The sequence below is a fragment of the Pantherophis guttatus genome, chromosome 2, assembly GCF_059756535.1.
Source record: "Pantherophis guttatus breed Tessera chromosome 2, ASM5975653v1, whole genome shotgun sequence".
Taxonomy (NCBI): Eukaryota; Metazoa; Chordata; class Lepidosauria; order Squamata; family Colubridae; genus Pantherophis; species Pantherophis guttatus.
Window position 1 is genome coordinate 146,632,810 of NC_142064.1, and position 23,618 is coordinate 146,656,427.

Here is a 23,618-nt window from a genome sequence, read left to right on the forward strand (position 1 = left end):
GCCAGGTGCCTTAACCACACCAAATTGGCTGTCCCTAAATCACTGTGCCATGGCATATTTAGATAATGTGGCCATTTTTTCAACTACCTGAAAGCATAGCTGGAACAACTAGAGATGATTTCCCCACTTATCAGGGATACTAGGTTCACTATCCAGACCAAGATGTTCACAATTGATCTAAACCAGACAGTTGGATAGGTTATTTTGTTATATCTCCTTTGATAGGGAAGGAACAGGCTAGGAGTCTAGGAATGCTTTGCCCCAACGGGAAAAAGGAGATGGGGTTTTTCTTGGGATTAGCTAATTACTATAGGAGTTTATGCCAAGGAAGTCACTCACAAGACTGTTGCTGTAGTATAATATGATGGTGTAGAGTAGACTGAGGAGTGCCAGGTTGCAGTTGCCTCAGCAGTTGTCTGATGTTATGAGGTCTAGACTTTGCTGTGTTAGCCATTGATGCCTCAGCAGGGGGTAGTGAGACAGAGTTAATGCAAATGGTGTAAGTGAGCCATGCTCTTCATCTGGTGATCTCCAGATGATAAAATGTCAGAGAGGAAATCGCATTGGTTTGCATATGAAAAGGAATGTGATGCCATCATTTGTACCCTTGAGAAGTTAAATGTTTACCACAGGGGTGTCAAACTCACGTCGTCACGTGACGTATCACAACTTTTTTTCCCTTTGCTAAAACGGGGGTGGGCATGGCCAGCGCGTGACACATCCAGCCTGCAGGGTTAGGGTTAGGGTTTGACACCCCTGGCTTACCAGATCTATGGGGCCATTGTTTTGAACTTAGAACTGTCCATCTAACATTGAAGTGGCTGAAGTAAATCCAGCACAAGAAGACGTTTATATATGGAGTCTTTCTCTACAGAAGTATGATTTCAAGATGCGGGAGGATGATCACACTGCTAGATGTGTTACCCAGGAAGTCAATAACTCATAGTGGAATGTAGAAGAAAGGTTGACCAAATAATGGAACAATAGCATTTATAGGTTATCCCAATTCATTTTCTCTGTATAATTTTCTAAGTGTTGTCATAGTATTCTTTCCCATGAGAACTTTCAGGAATTGTAAGCTGTTGCTTTTTTTAAAAAAACAGTGTTTGCTCCCTAGTCTACTTTTAAAACTAGGGGTGTTTTGAATAACCAATCTCATCAATATTGCAGCTTCACTGCCAGGCTAACTACCACACTGTATCTGAGTTTGAATACCTATTCCCAAGTATGGAAATTCGGGCGATTTCTTCATCCTCTTCCCTACTTGAAAAAGGATTGTTCTTTTAAAATGTGAAGACAGTACTCTGGGGACTTTGATCTAGATGTTTTTGTGCTTGAGCTGGAGAAACAAGTGTAATGTACCAGTTCCCAAACTTTTTTTTAAATATTTAATATTGTATTGTTTTTAAAACGGTGATAAAAGGAAATGGGAAAAAATGAAAAAAGAAAAGTATATAGATTAATAAAATATGAGATTCATTTGTACAAAATACAGTAGTTTTAAAAAGGATAGTTATATAAATTTATGTGAAATGGGTGTGTGAATATTAATTGCATTAGATAACTATATATAGAATTGTAACTTTTTATTGCTAAAATGATATATTGTAGCTCCCCAGCAGCTCTGATAAATGCTTGCAATTAAGTCAAGCTGCTGGAAGTCCAAAGAAAAAGAAATAGAAAGCTTTGCTTCAGGATTCAGGTTTTCCCTTAGATAGCTGCTTTAATTAAAGATCGTGTTAAATTGTACATTTTTCTTCATTTTAAATTGTGTTCCAGATTTAAATTTCTCTTAATTTCTTGGGAACTAATATATAAAATCATTAATTTATACTTGTCCTAGTAAAAAAACCGTTCAAAGAACGTTGAACATATTTTTGAAAATTGAGCTTCCAATATCATGTACTTTGAATTACATTATTAAAATAAAGTTTGGTTTTCTTTATCACATATTAGATTGGTTTAAATCCCCAAGGAGGTGGAAGGAAGGGCTGAAAACATCAGTTGCAAGCCTTGTCTATGCTACAGGACAGCATGTTGCGTTACAAAAATTTTTAATATTTTATTTGGAAGAAAAGCAGTTATTTTCCCATGTGATTCACCACTTCTACATTTTTCCTGAAAACAGATTTTTCTGTACTGTGAGTTTTAATTGTAAGTACCAGATTTTTTTTGTCTGGGCATATGCAGTATTCTATAAGTTAGACTAGATGGGCAGTTAAAAGTGAATTTTCATGTATTTATGAAGGCTATTATCAACATTTAATTGAATAGTTATGTTGATAAGCAGATAGATCAAGTTATATGCCTCAGAAGCAGCCTTGAATAATTACTGTATATTTTTTAAGCTAATGTGCATCAAGTGAGAATTACATTATAAAGTGCTTTGGATAGTGAATATTTCTAAGAATTAGAAACAAAATCTTTCATATAAATCTGTTGGGATCGCAGCTAAAAATTTTAAGCCAGAAGTGATCAAATTGTGGCATTATTAGTTAGCATTAAAATCTATTAAGGCTGCCATAAAAAAGAACCATGCTATAATTCTTAGCTTCCTGGAGCAAATTGCAGTGGTTCTAAAACAAGGCTTTCGATTTCGTATTGGATTCACTTATTCTGTATTTTGGATGAACCTGCCAAGCATTGTTCTGATAATTCAGAAATTCTTGAAATATTACAAGTCATCTAGGTGGTAAAGCCAGAATAATAGCTGTGTTATTTTGCATGTTTGCAAAACAGTCTAGTAGTAGTTTGAAGAAGGTTGTTGTAAATAGTCTCATAAGGCTTAAAATATATTGCCTGATCTTGCAGAAGTGGATCTTGAATGTTTCTTTTTAAGATGCAGCTGCTCAGGATGGAGCCTTGTAAGATTTCTTTTTTATTGTTGTTGTTGTTGTTGTTGTTGTTGTTGTTGTTGTTGTTATTATTATTATTATTATTATTATTATTATTATTATTATTATTATTATCATCCTCCCAAAACTTTATACTTACAAGTCTGGAGAACTGCATATCTAGGATGTGATGTTTCTTTTTGTGGGAGGGGTATATTTGTTTTTTCGGTATCTTTCGATATGTATATAAGCATGTGTTACATATTTTGTAAATACAATATATTTGGTTGAGGTTGGGTGTGGTGGAAAGGAGATAGGCAAGACATGGAATTATAAAAATGTATCTTTAGGTCTAAGACATCAGTATTCACCAAGAATAATGTTCAGTTTCTTATAAAGTGTTTCTGCTATGTTATAGCAATAGTACTTTGTTGTGGCCCGTTAGCGGCCTGTGCAGCTAGTAGCTGATTCCGACAACGAGGAGGCTGGTATGGTGCTGCGCCAGCAGCCTGTGCAGCTGGCACTCGAGTCAGACAACGAGGAGGCTGGAGAAGATGTGGTGCCAGAGGCGGGGATTCAGCCAGGGCCTTCAGAACCTCCAGAAGCTCCCTTAAGTGAAGAGGGTGAAGAGGAGGAGCCTCTTCTCGATGCACGGGCACACAGAGCTGCCAAAAGGCAGGAGTGGCTCCTCAGGAGATCTTCTCGAGAGTAAGGCTTGGGGCTAATTGGCCAATCCCTTAGCCTATTTAAGGAGGAACGCTGACTGATGCAATTTGCAGGGAACAACTTAGTTCACATACCTTCGGGTCTTGTCTTGCTTATCTTATCAGCCTCCTGCAAATTGCTTCTGGGCAGTCTGCCAATCATAGTAAGCTTTCAGTTATTATTCTTTGAATTCTTGGCGGCTGTTAATGCAGTTAATTAACAGCCGTTGTTGTAAAAGACTGGTTTATTTAGTAAACTAAGGTTTGAATGGACTTTGTGTGTGCTGCGTTCTTTGGGATCCGTAGCTGGGGCAGAACACACTTAGACTTTATACAGTATATCGCTTCATGGTGCTTTACAGCCCTCTCTAAGCCAGGGGTACCCAGCCGCTGGCCCACAGCCCACTACCAGGCCGTGAGCCGTTTGGAACTGGGGGGAAGAATTGGGTAGTATGCACATGCATGCCCACCACTTATGCAAATGGAGCTGCATGCACCCATGCTTGCTGATCACTTACACAGAACCATCCCCTCCCTCCTCCTGCAGCAGTTCCTCCTCTGACCCACTCTTGACTCACGAACAGTCCCAGTATTGCAGAATATACAGCCTCATGCTACATAACTAAGCTCTATTTCATGCTGAATAAAGTAATTATTAATGTATCTTAAATAGAAAACTATCTTTAGATAGATTTTTACTCCAAAAGCATTTTATTAAAATAAATTTGATAAAAATAAAAAAATTGATTTAAATTTAAAAAATCTGTTTTAAATTTTAAAAATCTGATTTCTTTTATTTTTGTTTTTTTAAATCACTTATTTTTATCCACCCTTCTGCAAAACCAGAAAAGTTGGGGAACTCTCCTCTAAGCAGTTTACAGAGTCAGCACATTTCCCCCAAAAATCCGAGTCTGATTTTATTGAATTTGGAAGGATGGAAGGCTGGGTCGATCTTGAGCCAGTGAGAATTCTGCTGGCGGTCAGCAGAATTAGCCTGCAATACAGCTTGTAACCACTTTGCCACCACAACTTTTCGAAAGTGTGGAAGATGATACCTTTAATTGAACTATCAGCCAATATTTCACAGGGCAATTTTATGCACATCTATTGAAGAAATAGTTTTTGTGGAATTCATGAGTATAATTAGAATTACAATTAAAACTTTGTTTTTTAAATATTTTTGTAATATATGGCTTGGCATATTTGTAATTGTTTAAATGTTTCCTAGAATTAGAAAACTTGTTTGTACAGATGGAAAAAACTAGGGAACAGTTCACTTGAATAGAAAGACTCAGCATTTGGAAACAAAATCTAAGGCATGGGTATATGTGCTGACCCAGAGAGGAGATTCTTTGCATGGACAGAGATGGAAATTGCTAAGCATAAATATTTTTTTGTATTGAAACAAGGAAGTAGCAGATGGACTGGAGACATGATTTATTACACAGGAGCATCGTTTTTTTTTTTTTTTTTTAATTTGATTTATATGCCGCCCTTCTCCGAAGACTCAGGGCGGCTTACAATGTGCTCAGCAATAGCCTTCATCCTTTTGTATATTTATACAAAGTCAGCTTATTGCCCCCACAACTGGGTCCTCATTTCACCTACCTTAGAAAGGATGGAAGGCTGAGTCAACCTTGAGCCTTTGGCGAGATTCGAACCCTGCAGAATTGCAGGCAGCTGGTCTTAATCAGCTTAATAACAGGGTGCCTTAAGCCCCTGTACTACCAAGGCTCGTTGATACTAGTGATTAGTTCCAGGGTTCCATAAAAAATTAAATCGGGCTGCAAACCAACTAAAACCAAGAGTTTTGATCTGAGCTGACAGATAAAGATTGAAGCAACCAGTGACAGGAGTTTACAAAGCAAAGCTGTTTTGATCCCAGGACTGGATTACATTCCAATGGCGAAATTTATTTCAGAGGCAGCAAACCCACCACATAGTTGGGTTACACCAACTAACTCCACAGGCGACTGGTACAAACCGTGATGACATGAAAATGATAAAACGTGCATTACCATGTCACAATACATGCCCTGGCCTTTTGTATCTGAATCCTGGTAGTGGGTATACATACATACCATGTTTCCCCAAAAAGACAACCTATTCAAAAAGCAAGCCTACACCGATTTTTGGGGGTAGGCCTAATATAAGCCCTACCCAAAAAATAAGCCCTATTGAAGTGGGTGGGCATGGCCAGCACAGGAGGTAGCCTTTCACTTCCCTGGTCACCTCAGGGCTGCTCAGCCCATTAATCGGGGCCTGCAGATCAGCTGAGCTGCTTTGGCCGCTGCCTCCAGTAAGCGTGGCTGCTTTTGTAGCCAATTGTGGATGCAAAAGAAGCCGGAGGCCTAGCGATGCATCCCACATGCCTCACACCCTCCTTACCTAACAGTGACAGTCACAACAGGCAATTCCGTCCATGGAACAGCTGCCTCGTGGGTGCCGCTCCGGCCGCTGCCTCCACTAAGTGCGGTCACTTTTGCCATTGATTGCGGCCACAGAATAGAATAGAATAGAATTGAATTGAATTGAACTGAACTGAACTGAACTGAACTGAACTGAACTGAACTGAATTGAATTCTTTATTGGCCAAGTGTGATTGGACACACAAGGAATTTGTCTTTCGTGCATACGCTCTCAGTGTACATGAAAAAAAAAAGCAGCAGGAGACCAAGTGATGCGCTCCACGCACCTCATGCCAGCCTTTCGAAGGGTACTGTAGCAGCAGCTATCCACAATTTTTTTACCGTTATTTCGTCACAACCCACGTGGCCCAGTACGGTGTTAAAAGTTAACATTTCAGAAATGTTACCGTAGCTGCAGAAGAAAGGATGATGTGCAGGAAAATCTCCCCACACCTACAGATTGTTCTTTCAAAGAGGAGCCCCGCAGCTATGGTAACATTTCTGAATGTTAACTTTTAACACTGTACCAGGCCACGTGAGTCGGGACGAAATAACAGTAAAAAAATTGTGAATAGCTGCTGCTGCTACAGTACCCTTTGGAAGGCCAGAGCGTGGGGTGCATCACTTGGCCTCCTGCTGCTTTTGTGGCCACAATTGATGGTAAAAGCGGCCACGCTTGCTGGAGGCAGCGGCCGGAGCAGCACTCACGAGGCAGTTGTTCCATGGACGAAATTGCCTGCTGTGACTGTCACTGTTAGGTAAGTAGGGCGCGAGGCATGTAGGGTAAGTCTCTTGGCCTCCAGTTTCTCTTGCGGCTGCAATTGGCTGCAAAAGTGGCCACGATTGCTGGAGGTGGCGGCCTGAGGGGCACCTGCGAATCAGCTGTTTCGTGAATGGTGGGATAGCCTGCTGTGACCCTTTGGGAAGCTTGCACAATGGGCTGCTTGCCCCACCCCACCCCGCTTCATACTGGTACACAGGGAAAAAAATAAGACACCTCCCCCGGAAAGAAGCCCTAGCTGTTTTTTGGGGGATCAAAAGAAAATAAGACCCAGTCTTATTTTCGGGGAAACACGGTAGATTATGGTGGTTTGTATTGCATTATTATGGACATTTCATTTCCTGTCCCTTCCTCTGGACACTTGTGATCAACTCTATCCAGAATTCAGAATAACAGAGTTGGAAGGGACTTTGGAGGTCTTGGAAGCATTACTGACTTCCAAGTGAATTTTTAGTCTCAAGGACCTCTTGCTGCAATACATACACCTTTATCTAATAATGCATTGGTGATGCTGTCCTCCCACAGATTTAAATATGGTTTAGTGGCATCTTTGAGTTTTGTATTGAAGGACTTATGCTCATAGATATCAAAATTTCCTGTCCTTCTGAGTCAGACCCAAGTTCTGGGCATTTGCCAGCTTCTTCTTCCCCAGGAACATCCTTATTCCCCTTTACGACAGAGTCTATGACGTCTAATGCTAAACGTATGATTTGGATTTCAGTTCCCATCAATGTGGCCACAAGGCAATTATGGCAGCTATAGTCTAGAACTCTGAAGAATATCAAGTTGTCTACTGATCTAAAAAAATGTGAATTAATTATTCACTTCACAATACATTAATCCAAGGGCCTACATATTTTTTTTTCATGTCTAAGGTGGTTCTTGCTTTTGAGTGATGTAACCTTACAATCCAAAATCTGGATGGAACTGAACAAAAATGATTTGAATCAAACATGATTTAAATAAATGTTCCCAATGTATTTCTTCATTAAAAATTACAGGTTGGTAACACTGGGAGAGATTCTGGGGTTGCTATGCTGTTACCATTGGTTATATGTTTCTGCATCAGTTCTTTCCAAACTCCCTCTTTTGATCTGGAATTGTTATCCTTTGTTCTCCTATGTTTTGGAAACTATTCTGTGGGTGCTATTATCAGCACTTTGCATCCTAAAGTTTTTGTGCTAATCTGATGAGTTAAATTATTTTAACAATAGAATGGCACGATAGCATCAATGTGCAAAACACACATTGAAGGTGCCACTGTCCACCTTCAAAAGTTCCTTTGCCTTTAACCAACTTCTGTTTGTACGTGTAGCCTGCTTTTATCATTTATTGTTCAGCACATTGAAAGGATAAATGATGAAGAATTTCCTAAAATTACCACATGGGCAGCGGGAACCTTTCATTACTTACAGCTATTTATAGATAATTCATTATAAATGTAAAGAGAAACCATCTGAGAGCAAATCAATAAACAAAGCCTCTCCCCCCAGTATCTGTTAGTGATGAATAGCCTATAAACTGTTCCAATACTCCATCTGCCAACATTAAAAATAAATAAAACTGACTGGACAAACAAAGAGACAACTTCCAAATGTTGCTGGAATAGGGAGAAGACATGTTTTTGATTTCTTATTATTGCAGTGTTTCATGACTCTATTGGGTAGTTTGTTTTGCCTGTTGTGTCTTTGGTCTGATGAACTGATATCCTATGATGAAGGGCAGATTAAAAATACTTTTAATAATAGATCAATATTATGAGAGGATCTGAGCCATGGAGATGACATGCTTCGTAATACAGCACTATATTTAGTGCTTGTGCACAGCCATCATTTTATTCTACTTTCTGCTAATTAGAAGAACACCAGAGTCAGTCACAGGTTCTTTTGCAGGAATAAACAACAACTGTCCTTTGATCAAAAGATCCTGTCTTAAGCTTACTTCTAACCTAAAGGGGAGTTAAAATTCAAGAAAGGTGGCGTGCAGTCTTCCTTTCTCCATAATTTAATATGAGGTGGGGAAAATTAACAGATTTACCCCAGATGGAACAAGAAACAGAAAAATGAGAAGGGAGTTGTAGCTGTTGTAATTGCAGAGTAGTAAAAGAGTTTGGCTTTTGGTGAAAATAGCAATGTTGGAAAAAGTGTCTATAAGACAGTGACAGGCATGCATAGCTGATAACATTCTGTGGCAAACATCTAAAAAATGGAGACTAGTCAATCATGTAATTTGCAGGTGAGCTGGAACTGCAGCCAAAAAACATCTCTGCAAGATGGGAAAGGCTGCACTGTTGAGTTGCAGTTTGATAGCTATATTTTGCCATATCAATGCGGAATTAAAAGAGTATGTATGTCCCCAAATTCATTTTAAATCAAACAAACACATGTCTATGTACATGTGGTAAAGTCTATGTACAATATTTTTAGAATGATTCCTTGTAATAAATATGCTTGTTTGCAAACATTTTTAGTTAATTGCTGGACTTTTTTTAATAAACAATACTAAGAATCCTGATACAGTGTGGAGATAAATTAGAGTTTATTTTTATTGCCCATCTTCAGTATTAAACTAATGTTTTGTGTTTTTCTGGCTATATCTTTAAAACGTTATTTGCAGATTTTTGAAATTCTAATTGGAATCCAGTGGATCGTTGAAAGCACATCTTGTGCCTTGTGTTCTGCATTATCCATCTGTGCCCCAGATTGGATTCCGTTGGAGTCCAAGCGTTTTGATTTTTTAAAATTTGTATTTCCCATTTACTTTAGTTGTATTGATTTATTTAGTGTTAAGCAATTAATATTCCTTTTGATTCAACAGCAATCTCATCCAGGAAAGTTGGCAAAAAACCAATTGATGTTATACTGATCTATATGTTCAGCTACTTACTCAGATTAGACTGGGGAGCTGCTTATTTTTTGTCATTTAGTTCCATTTGTGACAGAGGAAAAGCAGTAAGAAATGTTAACCTACTCCAGGGGTCTGCAACTTTGAACACTCAAAGAGCCATTTGGACCTGTTTCCCACAGAAAAGAAAACACCGGGAGCCACAAAACCCTTCTCGTGCCTGACTATTTCTTGAGTTGCCACAAAACTAGCATATGTAGTTGAATTAAACGTTCTGTTTTCTTCTGAAACTTTTCTTTTCTTGGATTTATCCATGGTTGGCCTACTGGGGGTTGAAAAGCTCAATAAATCGCAGCCGGCAGGTGTCGCACATTAGCGGTTGTGACGCATATTTTGAGTGACAGGGAGCCGCAACAGAGGGGTGAAAGAGCCACATGCGACTCCAGAGCCGCAGGTTGCTGACCCCTGACCTACTCTATTCCACACCAATGATCCATGTTCTGTATTTTTAATTTAAAAACTATCCTTTGAAAGTGACAGAGAAATAAGATATTTTGCAGATATCAGTATGTTTCTTCTTGTGTGTCAATTCAGTTTGAGGTGAAACAGAAACATGTCTCAGAATCATCTTTACTAGATGACTATGTTATTTAAAAATATCCATAGGAGATGAAACCCTAGACATCTCATCATTATTTTGCCTATTGACTTGATTTCTGAAAGCTGCAATAGTAGAGATAACTACATGTGTCAAAGTCCATATTTACCTATGAAATAGGAGAATGTTCTTGGACAAAGATCAGTGAACTTACAATTTCAAATGCAATTATTTTTAATTTAGGTATATAAAAGAACTTCCCATTTAAAAATTAACTCAAAAACCAATTTGGTTCTAATCTGCCAAAGGCAATATTATCATTAAATCAGGTGGATATATCAAGATAAAACTGTAAATAATATGGACATCTGGAATCTTACTGCACATATAAAGATTTTGCAATCCAGCCTTCTGAGGGACAATTCAGACTATATTTGGATTGTGAAAGTACTACAGGCAGCAGCAATGTTCTGATGATGAATGGAATGTATTGAATGGAACAGCACATGACAACTCGTAGGTAGGAGATATATGTGTTTCTAAAGACTTAAAATAATTGGGTTTGTTTTTGGATGTTCTTTCTGTAGTATTTTGGGAAGACTTAGCTCTAATATAAAGAAAGGTGGAGAGAAAGAGAACAGCCAGTAGCAAGGTGGATGGCTCAGTTGTAGTGGGTGCATCATTGAAACACCTGAACAACTAGGTTAGAAATGGATCGATGAAAATCTATGTAGTTGCCAAGAATCAAGATTGAGTCTGTTAAGGATATTGTTGTTGTGTTACCAACCAGCAGAGTGTAGAGCACAGAGAAACGTTGCTGAGAGCAATGAATAAGAGATGTGCAAACTGGTTTATCAAAAGTTTACTTTATAATGAAAAAACAATCTCATAGTCTTTAAATCAATCCAAGTCTTTGCCAGTTAAATCAGTCCAGTGATACAAAAACTCTTCTTACCACACAAACAGTAGTTGGTTAGAATAACAAATTCACTCTGGTTCACAAACCACGATGGTAGCAGATCCATCCAACGATGATAACACAATGGTAGCAACTCCACACACTATGGTAGCTTATCATCAACTGAATACATTACAGTACCTTTCTTAAATACATTTACAACCAGTGATTATCTAATTACAGCATGACTCAGCATTACAATGAATCAGCAGTAAAACTTTAAAGTCACACAATACATATTCATATTAAAGTCACAGAACACATATATTGCCTGGATAACTTGTTAGGCTCAAACCATATCCTAACAGAATTGGAAGCACTTAGTTAAACAAGCAACAAGCATAAGCATGTATTTTGAAAAGCTGATTATGGAAAAACGAACCTAACTTTCCAGTTTTTCCATTCCTAAATATTATGGTTTTCTTTATTGAACAAATCCTATAAACTTTTATGTCCCAGGATTACCCTTGGGTAGGTAGTCTGCTGTGCCAAAACGAGAGAGAGCTACGTGGCTCTTTCTAATTTGGAAGCTTAATTCATGAAAACTGGAAAAGATGGGAGAGTCCATCAGTCATGGCTGGGAGTAGAGAATCAGCCATAAGGATAGTTTGTTTAAGCTGCCTTCCATGCAGCTAGCATGAGGCTCTGACTTTCTGCCATGTCAGAGACAAAAGTGGTTGTAAGAAATGTCAATAGAAGATTGTTTTCTTTGTGCAAGCAAACATCTGTTCTCTCTTTCAAATTGTGCAAAGTCCATACAGGGATCTAATAAGCTCAGGTGTGTTTGTTTTGGAATTGCAATTCTTTCTTAAGGTGTGCTTATTTCCTGAGTGATGGACATTGAAGTCAAAGGAAGAAAGGAATTGCTCTTTAACAGCTGCTTGTAACTCGTCAGACTTTGAACTTTCCTGATGGATGAAGGAGCAACTTGTTATATTTCATACCTGTATTTCCCAATGTGAGATGCATTGGCTGGAATGTGTATGTGTGTGTGTGTGGGGGGGGGGGAATGTGAGAGAGAAATTGTGTACTGAGATATAAGAAGAGAAAGAAGAGAATGGTCGTTGCCTGACCTTGTTTTAAGACCAAAGCTCTGAAAATACGCGAATCAGGGAAGTAGGAACAACATGACAAGAACAAAGAGAAGGAATCCTCTGTGCATTTTAGATATAAGGTAGAATGCACTGGAGGTTACGGAAAGAAGGAAAGATAATGGATTTGGGAACATGTGCTATCAGAAACAGGCTTTTCTCGTCTTCCTTTCTTTTTCTACCATGTTTCTCCGAAAAATAAGACCCTGTCTTATATTTTTTTTAACCCCAAAATAAGTGCTTGCCCTTATTTTCAGGGATGTCTTATTACTTTGGGGCGCATGGAGCAAGATGGGACTCCTCTTGCTATTTTACCTGATTTCCAGCTCTGTCTCCCTAACCTTAACCAGAGGAAATGGCGGGGACCAGCTGCGCATAAGTTTAAATATTTTCATGGGGGGGGGCTTATTTTTAGCGCATGCACTCAAAAGCCCAATTGGGCTTATTATCAGGGGATGTCTTATTTTAGGGGAAATAGGGTAGGACTGTGCAGTGTTTGGGATTTACTTTGGAAAAGATAGTTTGGGGTATGTGGAAGTGCAAATGCACTTCATTACACTCTGATTTTTTCCCCAGGAACATGTGGCTGCTGCAGGGAAGTACGCATGCACTCAGAAGAAATTTTTAAGAGCCATATCTAAAGCACTGCATGACTCTAGTGCAGTGGTTCTCAACCTGTGGGTCGGGACCCCTTTGGGGGTCGAACGACACTTTCACAGGGGTCGCCTAAGACCATCCAAAAACACATATTTTCAATGGTTTTAGGAATAATTTTATGGTTGGGGGTCTCCACAACATGAGGAACTGTATTAAAGGGTCACGGCATTAGGAAGGTTGAGAACCACTGCTCTAGTGGTTTCTGCATAATTGGAGGAAAATTCCCCCCTGCCTGATAATCAAAGTTTGTAAACAAAATGAAAAACACATTTTTTTAAAGAAAGTCCACAATTGCTTGAGAAGGTCTGGGAAGCTTTGAGAATAAAAAATACACTAAGATGTCAGTTGAGGTGACACAAATGGTAGGTGGAAAAAAATGAGAATTGGTGCTCCAGCATCGTTCGTTGAGAGAATCTTCTGGAGGTGGTAATTAAAGAGAGAATTTGTGTGTGTGTGTGTGACTGGGGAGAATTATGTGCCACAAGGATAAAAAAATCCCTCTCATCTCTGGATTATATATTCTTTCAGTTTTTTCAGTGAGCAAACTAAAGACTCTTCAGAATCTCCCTTTTATTGCTTCTCTCTCCCGGATTGTTGAATAACAATAAAACAATAAAATCCAAATCCTCATGCTGTATAATATATCAGGGGAAGACCGGTGGGGGACAGAATAGAATACAGAATAACAGAGTTGGAAGGAACTTTGGAGGTCTTCTAGTCCAACCCCCTGCTCAGGCAGGAAGCCCTATTCCATTTCAGATAAATGGTTGTCTAATCTCTTCTTAAAAACTTCCAGTGTTGGAGAATTCACAACTTCTAGAGGCAAGTTGTTCTAGCTGTCAGGAAGTTCCACCTTAGTTCTAGGTTGCTTCTCTCCTTGATTAGTTTCCACCCATTGCTTCTTGTCCTGCTTCATATACTTTGGAGAATAGCTTGATTAATGCAGCCTAGAACTGCATTGGCTTTTTTTAGCAGCTGCAGCATACTGCTGGCTCATGTTTAAGTGATTGTCCACTAGGACTCCAAGATCCCTCTCACAATTACTACTATTGAGCCAGGTACCACCTATATACTATACCTGTGCATTTGGGTTTTTTCTTGCCTAAATGTAGAACCTTACATTTTTCACCATTGAATTTCATTTTGTTAGATAGGGCCCAATGTTCAAGTCTGTCAAGATTCTTCTGTATCTTAAGCCTATGTTCTGGAGTGTTGGCTATTCCTACCCAGCATGGTGTCATCTGCAAATCTGATGAGCTCCTCATCTATCTCCTCATCTAAATCATTGATGAAGATATTGAAGATTCTGGGCCTAAGACAGAGCCTTGGAGTACCCCACTGCGTACTTCCTTCCATATAGATGCAGTTCCATTGAGGACTACACATTGAGTGCAGTTAGTCAGTCAGTTATGAATCCATCTGGTGGTGATGTTGTCTAACCCACATTTTTCTAACTTATCAAATAGTAGGTTGTGGTTTACTTTATCAAATGCCTTACTAAAGTCCAAGTAAATTGTATCCACAGCATTTTTCTGGCCCACTAATGTTGTCATTTTGTCAAAGAATGCAATAAGATTTATCTGGCACGATCTGTTTTTGACAAATCTATGTTGACTTCTGGTTATGACTTTTTTTGCCTCTAGGTATTTGCAGATTTGTTGTTTGATTACCTTTTCCAGAATCTTCCCAGGTATTGATATCAGGCTGGTACAGTAGGTCTGTAGTTACCTGGATCCATTTTATTTTCTTTTTTTGAAAATGGGAACCACATCAGCTCTTTTCCAGTCCTTTGGCGCAGTGGTTAGAGTGCAGTATTGCAGACTACTTCTGCTGGCTGCAGGCTGCCTGTAATTTGGCAGATCAAATCTCACCAGGCTCAAGGTTGACTCAGCCTTCCATCCTTCCAAGATTGGTAAAATGAGGATCCAAATTGTTGGGGGCAATATGCTGACTTTGTACACCATTTAGAGACAGCTGTAAAAGCACTGTGAAGCGGTATATAAGTCTTAAGTACTATTGCTATTTGGTAGTTCCCCGGTGCTCCAGGATCTTTGAAAAATCAGTGGTTCTGAGATCATATCTGCCAGTTCCTCAGGACCTTGGGGTGTAATTCATCTGGTCCTGGTGATTTGAACTCCTATCTTGGAATTATAATGCACTACAAGGTTCCTCTTCTACCACCATCCCAAGAGTTGACAAGAAAACCTGAAGGATTGCTGATCATATTCTGTATACATTTCCAGGTATACCTACCTGCATTAGATAGGTTACCGTAATATTTTCCATAAAACTGTTTGATGAGAATGGGCCAAAGAGGCATAGGATTAAGGTATGATGCCTATCTAAAGTGTCTCCAGCCTTTATATATATATATATATATATATATAGCTGGACTCCCTCTTCTTCATTATGTCTGCCCATTTCATCAGGTGCAGCAAAAGAGATATGCCCTGTCAAAGAGTTACACCTGGCAGGACCCATGAGACAGATCTTTTCTGCTGTGGAGAAATCCTGTGGAGCATCATCTCACCAAGATGAAACTAGCCACAACCTTGATAGTCTTCCAGAAGTCCTACAGACATGGTTATGTCAACAGGCTTGGGGGTCTTAATGAGGACTTAATGGAGTGGCTACATTGTATCACCAAATATTTTTTCTTCTAAGTGTTTTTAAAAATAATATTGATGTTCTTATCGTGGAATGTTTAAAGTGTTTACTTTTTATGATTTTTTTTTAATTATACACTTCCCAGAGTTATATTTGTCAGGCTGACAACTTTATAAATGTGAGGAATAAATAAAATAAGAGAACAGGATGGGGATCAAATGAGGAACAAATAACAAAAACTATGTGGGACTCCTTTCATGCAAGATGGGAAATAAAACCGTGATTTCATCCATCCATGGCATGTTTTAATCTGTCTCTCCACCCAAAGCAGTAAATTGTCAGTCATGAATGCAGAACTTGTTTGAGGCACAACAGGCAACATTATAAGCACTAAATCCCATTGTCTACCTGGTGGTGTTCCTGCCAAGCCCTGGGACTATACTGTGAAGTTGAAACAGGCCTCAACTCAAGACTTTGCTGACGAAATGGTGAAAGAAAGCTTGACAAAGGAAAACAACTGAAAAGAAAGAGACGGATTTTCTTCTTTTTGCTTGTTTGAGTCACCAGTCACAGAGTCCGTCATGTGGCTGAGTGAGATTGAAGCCACTGGGAGGGTCCAAAGTGACATGGAATGGTTTAGATTGGATCCCTTTCTGATTTTACAAGGTACCAGCCAGTGGTGAAATCCTAATTTTTTAACTACTGGTTCTATGGGTGTGGCTTGATGGGCATGGCAGGGGAGGGATATTGCAAAATCTCCATTCCCACCCCATTCCAGGGGAAAGATACTGCAAAATCCCCATTCCCTCCCCACTCCTGGGGGAAGGATATTGCAAAATCTCCATTCCCATCCCACTCGGGGGCCAGCCAGAGGTGGTATTTGCCGGTTCTTTGAACACTCAAAATTTCCATTACTGGTTCTCTGAACTGCTCAAAATTCCTGCTACCAGTTCTCCAGAACCTGTCAGGACCTGCTGGATTTCACCCCTGGTACCAGCCAGAACAGTGCTCTTTTGATGAAGCTGGTTAAAAGGACAGACTAGGAGGCATTATGAGCAACTAAATTGCAACGGAAGGAATAAAACCTAGGATCTCTCTTCAATTTTCTTTTTCCAATGTCACACCTGCCATTTCAGAGTTAAAAACGGTTGATTGTCTTTGCTTGTATGGAGGCCAGACCAATTCTTGTTTTGCTTTCAGAAGTACAGATAAGATATTTCTCATCTCAGTTTCTATAGGGAAGCTATTTGGTCTTATTACTTGAGTCTTATTTAGTCTGATGATGGGAGATGATTCGCCATACTTGAAGCAGAAAACCAGTTTAGGAGAGCTCAGATTAGGTTTGACCACATAGTCAAATCACATAGTAGGGCTGTATTACTATTATCCTTCTCATCTTTTCTGTTACCTATTCCTTTAGCATCTTATGACTATAACTTTGTTATTTGTACCTTATGATTTATGTTGATTGCTTTTATTTAGTATCCTATGACTATTACTGTTGTATCTTATGATTTATGATGATTGTATCTTATGATTATGATCATAATTTATCACGTTGCTTACATGTACACTGAGAGCTTATGCACCAGAGACAAATTTCTTGTGTGTCCAATCACACATGACCAATTATTCTGTTCTGTTCTGTTCTATTTCACTCTGCTTCATTCTTAAACCAACCTCTGCCTTCCGGTGAAGGAAAATATCTGGAGACTTCATCGGAGTCAATTAGGTAGCTACCCTTGCTACTTCCATCAGCTGTTCATATTCACCATCTTTAGCAGGCAGATAGGGCCTTCCAGTATTATTGAGTAGCCCTGGTGCTACCGTTCACTGCAGACATTTGGTCCAGTCCAGTGTTTCTCCCTCTCTTACTTTACATTCATTATGATATCGGCCACTACAACCATCAGTATCTCTTATCTTCATTTTTCATTTTTTTTTCATTTTATTTGATTTATATACCGCCCTACTCCCGAAGGACTCAGGGCGGTGAACAGACACAAGATAAAACACATAGAATACAAAAATTTAAAAGCAGAAGTAAAATCGAATTAAATCAATTTAGCCCAAGACAAATTTAAAACTCCAGGTTAAGAACAAATTAAAAATTTACATTAAAATTTACATTAAAAAGAGAATGGGAGAGGTTAGGCCAGACCAGCCTGGTGAAATAAAAGGTGCTGGACTAGTGGTGAAATCTGGCCGGAACTATCCGGCTCGCGCGAACCGGTAGCGCCGGTGGCAGGAGGCTCTGCCCACCCGCCAGGATGTCATTATGTCCCGTTTTTTACCCTCTGCACATACGCAGAAGGCTCTGCGCATGCGCAGAAAAGGCACGCATGCTCACACTCCCGAACCGGTAGCAAAGGTAAGTGCATTTCACCGCTGTGCTGGACCTGACTCATGGAAGTCAAGGTGAGCATGGCCCTTGTTGCTTGTAGGAAAGAACTGACTGGGAGCCAAATTTCAAGCATAGTATTATAGTCATTAATGTGGACAGCATCTTTGATTGGTCAGAGATGCTTCAAAATGCATGAAAATGTGAAGGCTGCTTCTGTTTTCAGCTCACTAAAGCATCCGTATCTGTTTTCATGATTGTGCTGCTGTAGTAGAGGCCTCCCGCAGCAACCCCATCATCTTGGGAAAATATATAGTTGCTTTATTGGGTTGCATATGAGTGCTGAGATTGTGCTTCTGTGCGTTGTGATGAAACTCTTCCTAGCTGATTCTGAAATATGTCCCAGCTTATAAAGGAGAATCTGATCAGCATCAATTGTGTTGTACACTAAGAACACCTGACTGTGCTGGTCTGGAAGGGGCCAGCATGATAACACCGAAGTGTTATAAGCTTTTTTGGCATTTCCATCAAGAAAGGAGGATGTTAAATCAATTGCAGGCCAAATTCCCAGCTGGTGGAACTCCACTTACCTGCTGTTCAAGCAGCAGTTTCAGAAATTCATAGCCGTGTGTGACATGACAAGCGTGCAACTGTGTAGCTCCTTACTAATGAGCAAACTGACTCATGGCTGAAGGAGTTTCTCTGTCTGAGTCATTTTCTTTGTGTCAGACCTGTTAAGACTAGAGACATTCTCTAATGTATGATTTGTAGTCATGCAGCAGCTGAAACCTTCCAGGTTGTAAAAGAAGCCCTCAGTCAAGAATACCACATCTGGAGGAGAAGGCCCCAGGCATCCAGGATTTATGTTTTATTCCTAGCAACTGCTAAAGTCCTGATTCCTGAGTAGCATTCTCCTTAGCAGGCCTGAGCATGCCAACCTCATTTTGGGATAGCATGAGCTAGAGCAGTGTTTCCCAAAGTTGGCAGCTTTAAGATGTTGGGCTTCAACTCTCAGCATACTGGCTGAGAATTCTGGGAATTGCAAGTCCACACATTGTAAAAGCTGCCAACTTTGAGAAACAGTGGAAGGGAAGGCGTCTACCCATCTAGGCTTCCATCCAGCTACCTCCCTCCCATGGCTTCTCACATGCAATGATTTTGTCTGTCTGTGCTGCTTTTTCATTTGGGGCTAAATTGAAGAAACGGGCACTAATGTCTGTATTGAGTTGATGGTTGATTGTAGGTAGAGTTACATCTCACTTGAGCTATAATAGAGTGCTTTTGCTGTCAAAACCTGGGAAAATAATAGTGGGAGCTGGTGGTATTTTAATAATTTTGTCATTTTAATGCCACTTAATTGCTTAAATAGTCCAGTCCACTTTTGTACTTAGCTACCTAAGTGGGATATTGAAAATAGCCAAGGACATTCAAAATTTACAATTCTGGAATAGATTGTTCTGGTTTCTGTACAAATGCTCCATTTTTCTGATCTGACTATGAAGTAGACATCTTATTATAGAAGATTTACTTCTGGAAAAGTACTGAGCTATCCCCAAATAGCTAGACTTGCAAGTTCCAAGGGGAAGAAAAATACCAGAACTTTCTCAAGGCTAACAAGCCATTCAATCCCTCAATAATAAATTTTGTACATGAGTAGAAACATTTTTAAAAACACTGTATCATAGTAGTTGATGGAATGTTCAGATCGGGAGGTGCTGCTAACCAACTGATAATTGAGAATGTAAGATAATTCGATGTTTGTCCTAGTGTTGGCTTCATTGCCTCAGTTTAAGAACAGAGAGCTCTCTGTTTTATCAGTTATTTTTATGTGTATTTGTGTATGTTCTCAATTTGTTGTAATAATATCTTTTGCCATTTTTTCTGCAAGTTGTCTGGTTAGTAACACCCACCCTTTACCAAGACCGTTCCTTTTCAGTGTAGTGAACAGTACTCTTAGTGCATTTCTCAGTAATGCAAGCAGCCTTGAAGGACTGTTGCCATTGAGGGGATTGGTTGAGCATCAGTGCACAAATTAACTATGGGATTGTAAGCAACTAAATTGACTTTAAGTACTAAGGAGGAAAGTGCTACTTACTGTGGCTCCTTTTGTGTTAGTCATTTTACTGTCCTTTGACGGCAGTTTATATGCAATATAAGCTCAATATGCAGCTTATTCTTTTTTCCCTGACAATTTCTGAGAAGTAATATAAGCGCACATTAGTGCAATGTACTATTAGGCTGTTCTGATGTGAACACAGGAGGAGACTGGAGGTGGTACCCATTATCTGGAAAGTGAGCCAATCGCTTATTTAGGGAGTATATTTCCTGTCCGCCTTTAACTAAAAATGTACTGTAGATCTTAAGTAGTTTTAAAAAACTAAGCATACCAATAAATTATAAAAATGCCTAAACCTAAGATTAAGAGCAATACATATACAATCTTTCAGTATTCCATAGCTTTCTGAAAAAAAGAAAGATATTTGCTATACTTTAGAAGGCAATCAAAAATAAGATATTGCAGATATCTGGAGGGAGAAAATTCAGCATTAAGACGGTTCCTAATTGTTTGAGCTACTAATATTGTTATTGAAGCCTTTAGCACATGAATCTGAGTAGAAAAAAATATACAGGTTTCTATAGCTGGTCTATAGACTTCAAGTAATTTAAGGATGTGTGTGCCATCGCCTCAAACTAAACCAGCCAAAAAAGTAATTAAATTATGACAATTTTGGAGGACTAAAGAAAAAATCATCTTAGACTCTCCTTTCTCCTGTTTGTCATTTTCTTGCTTTTGTCGAGTTATGCATTTTTACTGCCCACACAATCCCACAAGTGTTAATCAGTTTCAAAGCCTTGAAGTGTGACAGAACAACTCTATAGCCAGGCATCCTCAGGGACTATTGTATATTTCAGCTTGCAGATGTAGGAAGAAGAGCAACACTAAAGGGGAAGATGAGATAAACATTGAGATTGATCCACTTGTGTTAATTGAACTGTTGGGGAATGGGCTCTGGTAGCCCCCAAATGTTGTTTTTCCTGCTTTTTAAGGCAGCCACCTAAATGACCTATGAAAATATTTTTTTTCAGCATTATTGGGCAATCTTTGACTTAATTTGAAGTTCCTGGAATCCTTGAAGACAAAAAGAAAACATAATTTTAAAAAATCTACATGGTTTGCTTTGAAAGAAATGCATTTATTGGCGGTTTTGAAAAGAAAACGGTGAAGGGGAAGTAGTGGGTGAGAAAACTGACAATTCAGCTTTGCAGTAGTTGAAGTCTAGTGACAGTCCCAGTAGAGGATAGTTACAACTGAACAATAATTGCACCTCTTCCTATTAACTGGACAGCAAGTGGACCTGCAAGTTGCTGGTTGTAATGTAACAAATTCATGGGCCTAACACAATATATGGGAAGATTGGATGGTGTGTAATCCTCCAAATGTAACTCATTTCGAACAGAACAGAACAGAATAACAGAGTTGGAAGGGACCTTGGAGGTCTTCTAATCCAATCCCCTGCTTAGGCAGGAAACCCTACACCACTTCAGACAAATGCTTATCCAACATCATCTTAAAAACTTCCAGTGTTGGAGTATTCACAACTTCTGGAGGCAAGTTGTTCCACTGATGAATTGTTCTAATTGTCAGGAAATTTCTCCTTAGTTCTAAGTTACTTCTCTCCTTAATTAGTTTCCACCCATTACTAAACCCATTATTTAATTCTTTACTGTCAATCATGTTGCTTAGAGTTGGTGGGAGCCACATGTCAACATCTGGAAGACTACATGTTGCTCATCTCCGCGTTAAATAACCGCTAGCATTGTTATAAAATTGTTATCTATGTTTGTACAATAGAATGACCACACTAATGCTTTAGTTTTAAAAGTTTATTCTTAGTTTTGAGTGTGTGCCACAATGCTGGATCCTTGATGCCTTGATGGATCTTCTCTTTTGGTTACATGGTGTCAAGGAAAGGACTTGTCTTTCCTACGCTAGTTAAAGACAGGTTAAACAAGGTTTCATCCAATTTTGGGAGGCCTGAGGGTAGTAGAGATGGAAAGAGGTTGCAGAATGGGAGGGTGATGCATCACAAATGTATCAATTACTACTGTAAGACCAGGTTTTTGTGTTTAGCTGAGTTGGAGGGAATTTCGTGGTAGTGCTTCTTCATGTTACCTCTTATTTTAGCACTTATACCAGGGTTTCCCAACCTTGGCCATTTCCAGATCTGTGGACTTCAACTCCCAAAATTCCACAGCCAGCCTGGCCATTGCTGAGACTTCTGAGAGTTGGTCCACTCCTGTTCAAGTTGCCAAGATTAGGAAGCACTGACTTATAATTACAGGTTTTGGGTATTTCCTTCCCTCAAAATGGTGGGAAGCTGGCACCAGGCTTTATTAATTATTACAGGAGGAGGCTCTGGAGTTACAAAGGGGATTTGGGGAAAACAATGCAGCTTTGAGGATGATTCGGCTGCCTTCTGTTGATGTTCATGAGGGGAGTTACAGAGAGGGAAGGAAACAGAATTGGAAAACAGATCCATAGGTGATTTTTAATTTTTAATTTTTTGCAGTATAGTAGGCCCATGGCCATTGTTGGATAGGTGGTTGATCCTTCGTATTTCATTAAGAAAGGTTTTTATTTTCTTCACAAGAAGCACCACAAAGCTTTACATGAGCTCTCTGTATCTCTCAGCTATATTAACTGTTACTCTCTGTCAGCCCAATTCACCTCATGGGGTGGTTGTTGTGGGAGAAATAGAAAGAGGAAGGAGTGTTGGATATGGTTTGCATTATTTGAGTTATTTGTAAAAATGATAAAGTTGGGGTACAACAAATAAGTAATAAATAATTCATAGAACAATGTGATGGAGAATTAAAGCTCTTTTTCTCTCCAAGTAGTTACTAAATAAATAATTGAAAATTGAAATTTTTTTCCAGATACTTAAAGTTGTGCCTTAGCAAAAAAACCCAAAACATTTAATCCACCTTTAGCAGTGAATATTTTCAACTCACGACAAATAAGCATTTCTCCCCTTTTTGTATTGTTGGATACTTATCCAACTTTGATATAGCCCAGGCTAGAAAAGCAGAGAGTGAATGCTTTGTTCAAAATTTTTGCGAGTGATCCTGTTGTAGCAGGAGAACATGAGAGCAGAAACTGAAAAATCTGGCTTCTACTCTTGCCTAACTACAATATTTTGTTATCTCTTGGATTACATTCCAATTTCATGTACATAATTAGGTTGACATTTCAATGTTTCTTGGTAACATCACCATATATAATAATATCTCTATTTGTTTATGTACATAAATATAGTATGTTCATATTGCCCACATACTCAAACACACTGGAAATATCTAGCCTAAACCAAGAATCCTATGAAGATATTAACTTGAGCATTTTCTTTTTTTAAAAAAAGATAAAAGCATACCTATCTTCTTCTTGGGTTGCTTAATTGTTGCTGATAGAAGAACACTCTATGCATCAACTAAAATAAATATAATAGAAAGGTAGTCTAGCTAGCATATGGCATAATTAGTAATTTCATTCTATAATCTACCAACACTGCATACTGTACAAATAGATACTTCTTGAATGTGGGGTCTCTTTGCCTATATGTTTTAGGCTCAAAATGAAACCTATGATTTATGGTTGGTTATTGCCAGTCCACCATAGTTTTATTTTTAGGTATACATCTCTCCAACCCATCTGCCTTACAGACCATGTAATGCATATGTGTTTTCTTTCTTTATGGCTAGACTGACTAGGGTGGCATGTGGCCTGCTATCTACTC

At 39.0% G+C, this 23,618-nt stretch overlaps 1 protein-coding gene across 3 annotated transcripts in view; it reads left to right on the forward strand.

Moving 5' to 3' along the window:
- Positions 1 to 23,618, forward strand: part of DGKA (diacylglycerol kinase alpha) — a 92,446-nt gene that overhangs the window by 3,054 nt on the left and 65,774 nt on the right. The window contains exon 1 of one of the 3 annotated variants that reach the window (XM_060688822.2): positions 1,963 to 2,154. The exons of the other annotated variants lie outside the window; for them this stretch is intronic. The gene's annotated coding sequence lies outside the window, so the exon portion shown is untranslated. Of the gene's footprint in view, positions 1 to 1,962; positions 2,155 to 23,618 lie in introns of those variants that run through there. 3 annotated transcript variants of the gene reach the window in all.